The sequence below is a fragment of the Myotis davidii genome, unplaced genomic scaffold (assembly GCF_000327345.1).
Source record: "Myotis davidii unplaced genomic scaffold, ASM32734v1 scaffold116, whole genome shotgun sequence".
NCBI lineage: Eukaryota > Metazoa > Chordata > Mammalia > Chiroptera > Vespertilionidae > Myotis > Myotis davidii.
This window is the reverse complement of record NW_006290632.1, coordinates 2,121,373-2,128,099: the sequence shown is the minus strand read 5'-3', so window position 1 is coordinate 2,128,099 and position 6,727 is coordinate 2,121,373. Positions and strand designations below refer to the sequence as shown.

Sequence of the window (6,727 nt, the reverse complement as noted above, 5' to 3'; positions counted from 1 at the left end):
TCCTTCCTTCCTTCCTTCCTTCCTTCCTTTCTTTCTTTCTTTCTTTTTCAGAAAAAATATATTTGTATTGATTTCAGAGAGGAAGGGAGAGGGAGAGATAGAAACATCCATGATGAGAGATAATCATTGATCGGCTGCCTCCTGCACTCCCCCTACTGGAGGTTGAGCCTCCAACCTGGGCATGCGCCTTTGGCCAGAATTGAACCAGGACCCTTCAGTCCACAGACTGATGCTTTCTCCACTGAGCCAAACTGGCTAGGACTGTGCATTCTTTTCTGATTCCTGACTCTGACTAGAAAGATTTCAGATTTTATAAATAACAGGCAGCCTTGCATGTTACGGCTCCATTCTGAAAACACACCATGTGTGGAAGACATCTCGGATAGCAGATGGGGATAGGGTTTGTCCCGTAATGAGCAGGGCACCTCTGAGAAGCATCTCTAAGCACCCCGGCATCGTGCATTTCATTAGAAAGCTCAGAGGGCATCTCCACTGTGGGCGGCCTTTGCTGAGTTTGGCAAGACCTCTCTGCTTTGGACTCACCTTTGTAGCTGCAGGTAAATTAAGTGACATTTTGACCTGTGTCTATTGAATACTAAGGAGCAGCTTGCGGGTTCACACTATGAAGATTATTAATTCTTTGTTAATTGTTACTGCAACAGACGTGGTAATTCCTTTATAACACCACTTTGTAGCTGTTAACTAATATTGCTCTAAGAAATGGGTGTCGTTTTTCTGTAGTGTTTGTCAAATGCACATGTTTTGACAGTAATGATAGTTCAGATGTATTCTGCTGGGCAACTGCCAGGGGTGCCCAGCGGGTAGCTGAATCCAGAGGCACTGGAATTGTAAGTGTGACAGGCAAATCATTTTATGATGCCAGACTAAGGAATTCAGCTTTGGCAGATTGCCCGGAGCCGTTGATTTGGCTGAGATTCAGAGCTATGTGTCCATTTGCCAAGAGATTAGTTAGCTCAGCTCATTATATGTAGAATTTATACCCCACTTCCCTCTATTATTTCAATCTTCAACCAGTATGCCTCTTACCTTAATTTTGTGTCTTTTGATATTGGGATTTGTGGATGAGTTCCTCTGTTTGTTTTTGGTGAGCTGGTAGTGGCTGTTATCTTTTTCACCTCCTGCCTCAACCCAGTCCCAGCCTTACAGACACGTGGGTTTGCAGTTGTATAATGCAGACTTTCAGGTCTTATGCTGGATTCGTTCTGTACCTACTTACCGAGAGTACTCCACGTTCAGTACCATGTCAATACCTCCTGATTAAGTCAAGACAATTTTTGATTCTTTAGGAGATACAATGATCCACATTTCTTAATTTCCGAAGTAAATGTATCGACCTCATATTAAATATTGTTTCCTTCCAACATGAATTTCAAAATGCAAAGAATCAAAGAATCCGACAGCCATCTTGATTATTTGCCAGTGGGAAGAAGATAAAATGGAAAACTCAGTTCCAGGTGTCAGTGGCGTCTGTTTTTGGTTCTCTAAGGGAACTTGAAGTTGTTCTGGGGTATTCAGGGTAATACTCTATTTGAGTATTGCTTGGAAGCAGTAAACATACAGTGTTTTAAACAGTCTGGACCTTGTTCTGTGTTCTCCAGACCTAGAACAAGAATCTGTGCCCCTCCCTCCACTCCAGTTCCCCTCCCATTTCTACTCATCTGTCTAGTCAAACCTGAGGGACTATTACTCAGAAATCTCAATACCTTACACAAAATTGACAGTGAGTCATTTTGTTTGTTTGGTTTTTGGATGGCTTTATTCCTATTCATATTGTTTTTGAGTGATGGGAGTAGATAAGTAAAGCCTTTTTAAACACAAAATATTTAAGATTCAGGCAGGAACATGCAATATTATTATTGGTCAAAGTTTGGCCTATTTTGTGCCATTTTCGCTTTTCATGATGTTTGTTTTTTAGGTTCACTGTGGAGCCTCAAGTTTTGTCTTTTCTTAAAAAACTGAATTTTGTTTTCCTTTCATAGTAGAAATCCTTGAGGAGGAAAGTATTTTAGAGAGACTTAGTTTAACCATAACTCACCTCCCTTTTGTTTTCATTCTCCTTGTAATCCATTTTCATGTGCTTTTGTCAGAGTGTAAACGGCCCCAAACCCATCTCTAATCGGGCAGTCTCTATGCTTAAAAACCCCCAACCGGGCTCTGTCCCTCTTGTCCACTCTACATGCTGTGCACTTCCTAGTGTGCCACATAAGCCCTCCACATCTGACCCCAACTGACCCCATCTGACCCTATTGACCTTTCTATACTTAATATGTTCACCTCTTCCTTCTCTCCCAATGCTAGGAACTGATTTTGCCAGGCACACTGAGCTTCCCATTGTTTCCACTCTTCAGGATCGATCTTAGTGCCTTTTCCATGAAGTCTCCCCTTCTGCTCCCTAGAACTCTGTGGGTGGCTCAGTCCAGGCTGCCCTAGTACATTTATTTTTTTGGCTGCTTCCTCTAATCCAACAGTTATTTAAAAATTCCATTAAGGCAGATATATAAACTTATTATATACTTTCAGTGCCTTGAACAGTCCTTTACAACTCATAGGTGCTTGTTGACTTAATTTCATTTTCAAAAGGAACTTTGATTTCAAAGGATGTCAGGATGTCAAACAAAAACAAAAAAGGTTTTGCAGCATGGTCCCTAATTTGATGTCATAATATTTAAATATTATATTACATTAACATGCTACGAGGAACCATCTTAAAGGAGGGGCTTTAGCTCTGTAAGATTCTTTCCTCCGTTTTGGAATTCCATGCCTGGCCCTGGAAGTCACACCTGGATGCTGGCAGGTCTGCTTCAGAGGAGCCAGAGAGGCCTGTGGACCATGAGGCGGGAGTCCGGGCTTCTGCCCCTAGCTCAGCCCCTCGAAAGTGGCATCTCAGGACCTCAGTTTCCACTTCTTTAGGAACGAGTCTGATTTTGATTTTGATATTTTAACTCAATTTAGTCATTACCTATCACTGCAGGACGGACCTTTTACATTTTATTTCATCTCACTGTGACCTTGGGCAAGTCAGTTCTCTGAGCCTGACTTTTATAATATGGATACAGTAATAAATACCTTCCTCCAGGATTTAAATATAAGGAATTAAATGAAAAGTGAGACTAGGCCAGCCATGGGCAAACTACGGCCCGCGGGCTGGATCCGGCCCGTTTGAAACGAATAAAACTATTGAAATAAAAGACCGTACCCTTTTATGTAATGATGTTTACTTTGAATTTATATTAGTCCACACAAACATTCCATCCATGCTTTTGTTCCGGCCCTCCGGTCCAGTTTAAGAACCCATTGTGGCCCTCGAGTCAAAAAGTTTGCCTACCCCTGGACTAGGCATTCCCTGGAGGCATTTCCTCTCCCCTCACAAACTAAGGACACTCACATTCTTGGACTCTTCAGGGGTGAGACCAGATATGAAGACCCTACATTAGTGACTTCTTCCTAATCCTACTATGGTCCTTCCGCTAAAAGGACCTTTGGGAACATGCAAAAAAAAAAACACCAAAAAAACCCCCCAAAATAAAGCCCCCAAACATTCTTAAGGGCTTTCCGTTTCCAGTTGGCTTGTTGCCTTGGTAACTAGGATGCACAACCACTTTGGCAATTATGGCGGGGCTGCGCCCAGAGGGGTGTGTGTACCGGGGCTGCGGTGCGGAGAGAGCTGCAGCAGAGCCAGGAGCCTGTCCCTGCTGGGCTGTTGCTACCGCAGCAGTGGTTCACAGTGGCGGCCCAGTGCTCTGTGCCCGGCCCTATCCAAGGCCCGCCTTCATCCGGAGACCCGGGTTGCCTTCCTCCTCTTGCACAGCCCCGCCTACCGCAGCGAGGCCATCTTCCTGGGGCCAGGAGCCTGCTGGAGTAGCCACTGAGTGGGGGAGGGGGAGAAGCCTGAGGCGGTGAGAGCCAGTCAGATGGCCAGGGCAACCTGGGTTGTTTGCTTTATAAGGGGGACAGTATAAAGCTGCTCGTTCCAAGTTCTTTACAGCCCTGCAGGCCTCAGGCTACGGCCTAACCTTTCCTGCAACCTGGCTTTGGGCCTATTGCAGCTGCTGGCCATATGCTCCCGCGCTGAAGCACATCGCTGACTGGAGCGGGGCGTCCACCAGTGTGGGCATGACCACTGAGGACATTGATGTTGGCAGGGTTGGCAACACTGTGGTCCTTCACCAGACTGTGCTGGTGGAAGCCTTCAACCTCGAGGCGGCCATAGAATACCAACTGAGAAACTATGAAACTATAAGGCGTCCAGGAAGCCCTCACATGCCACCAAGGGCAGAGGAAGAGGAAGACCCCGCACAACCAGGCGTTAATGAACATGGAGGCCAGGCCTACAGAAGGGTTTGAAAAACTACAGTTTCTGTTCCAACGGAACCCGTTTCCTCCAGAGACGTTGGCAACCTGTCGCTGCTCCACTGCAAATGTGAGTATTTTGACATGGCAGCAAATGTCCCAGCGGAGAATGCCACTTGACTTATAAGTTTCTCACACCCTATCTCTGTGACTTCTTGGGTGCTGTGCTCACTTGCCAGACAGTTCCTGAAGAAGCTTTTATTACGCTTGATGGACTAGCGGGATGCTGACTGAGCAGCTTTGGAAACTCACCATAGAAGTACAGGAAGCAAGACACGATAGAGACAATGAAGATGTCAAGAAGGCAGTGAATGAATATGATGACATCCCGGAGACATATATTCTCGTATTGTTGGCCCAGACAGAAAATCTACTGGAACCTTGAAAATTATTCAATGTAGAAGAGATCTTTCGCAAATCTGTGGAATTCTGCAATGATCATGATGTGTGGAAGCTGAATGTGGCTCATGTCCTCTTCATGAAAACAAACACAAAGACGCCATCGGTTTTTATGAGCCCGTAGTCAAGAAGCACTATGACAACATCCTGAATGTCAGTGCTATTGTACTGGCTCACCTCTGTGTTTCATACATTATGACAAGTCAAAATGAAGAAGCTGAGGAGTTGATGAGGAAGACTGAAAAGGAGGGAGATCAGCTCTCCTATGATGACCCGGATGAGAAAACCTGCAATCTGTGGATTTGCTGATAGGGACGCTTTACTGCACCAAAGGAAATGATGACTTTGGGATTTCTCGAGTTATCAAAAGCTTGGAACCTTATAATAAAAAACTTGGAACTGATACCTGGTATTATGCCAAAAGACGCTTCTTGTCTTTATTACAGAACATGTCACAACACATGATCATGTTTTGTGAGAGTGTTACTCAAGAATGTGTTCAGTTTCTAGAACACTGTGAACTTCATGGCGGGAATGTACCTGCCATTATCGAACAACCCCTAGAAGAGGAAAGAGCACATATTGGAAAGAATGCAATCACATATGAATCCAGACAGTTAAAAGCTTTGATTTAGGAGATTATAGGATGGAATATGTAGTCATGTCTGATAATGGCTTGTATCATAATGGCTTTATATCTGTATTTTGTACTGTTTTATTTGTATTTAGCCTTTGGCATCTTTACTTTGTTACATGTTGTACTTTGTACACTTTGTAATTATTTAATTAAAAAAGAAGAAGAAGAAGAAGAAAAGAAGAGCCCAGCTGGTGTGGTTCAGGGGTTGAGTGTCTATCCATGAACCAGGAGGTCACAGTTCGATTCCCAGTCAGGGGATTGTGGGCTCAATCCCCGTAGGGAGTGGAATGGAGGCAGCCGATCAATGATGGTCATCATTTATGTTTCTATGTCTTTCTCCCTCTCTGTTCTGATTCTCTGAAATCAATAAAAACGTTTTAAAAAAGGAAAAAAGAAAAAGAAAAGTGAGACAAAATTTTCATCTGAAAGGACAGATAGGTACTTTCAGTGCCTCTCATTGGGTTCCCGAAGAGAGCTGCCTCTCCCAGCAGTCACACCCCAGGGAGGGTGACTGCCATGACAGTAATCCTCCGCAATTGGACAGAGTTACAATTGCAGTGTTTCCTGCCAGCTTGAGGCATCGCACTGCTGAGCCTGTGCCAGAAGCTGCCCTAGGAATTCCCCTTGCTCCCTGCTCTCCCCACCACCTCCTGTTCTCCAAATTAATAGTGCAGCTGACTGTTTACCTTTTATCTCTTAGGGGGAGGCAGCGCTCCAGAACTCCTGGTTTTGCCACTTTTTGTGTCTGAGTCCCATTTTCTATGTTTGTAAAATGGGGCTTGTATCTATCTTGAAGGAACAGGGGGGCAATTAAATTAACCATTCCTGTTCCCCAGACTCAGAGGCAGGCATGCCTTTATTTCTAGTCCCCTTTCTGCTCCCCCAAATACTTTACACATTTCTCTCAGATGATCTTTTGACTTTCTACCACCCTTGAGAGGTTTTCTGGATCTCACCCCTCCTGAAAGCCACAGTGGGTCTGTATCCATTGTGTTCTAATTAATGTAATTTTAGCAAGTTCTATATTCACTGAATGCTAATTAACGTGGTAGTAGAGGGCGGAGATGTCTCCTAAACAAGTGTTGCACCTAGTGAGGAAAGTTTATCCCATCCCGTGTCTTCCCCAGGGAGGCACAATTTTGTATTTCCTTGAAAAATGTTTCTTAATTGGTAATTTATCTCCTGACTTTGAAACAAGTCTGAGATCCTTACCTGCTGTGGACCTGCGCTGACAAGGACAGGTCCTGGAGGGGCTGCTTTCCTCCCATCGAACCTTGCAGGGCCAGAGCAGCCTGCAGCTCAGACTTGAGGACTTTTGAC

General features: G+C 44.5%; 1 protein-coding gene and 1 long non-coding RNA gene across 2 annotated transcripts in view; both read left to right on the top strand.

Moving 5' to 3' along the window:
- LOC107183067 overlaps window positions 1-2,635 on the top strand; it is an 8,834-nt gene extending 6,199 nt beyond the window's left edge. The window contains exon 2 of the long non-coding RNA XR_001513840.1: window positions 2,320-2,635. This is a non-coding gene — a long non-coding RNA (uncharacterized LOC107183067). The remainder of the gene's footprint in view (window positions 1-2,319) is intronic.
- EGLN3 (egl-9 family hypoxia-inducible factor 3) overlaps window positions 1-6,727 on the top strand; it is a 29,117-nt gene that overhangs the window by 6,923 nt on the left and 15,467 nt on the right. The window lies entirely within an intron of this gene.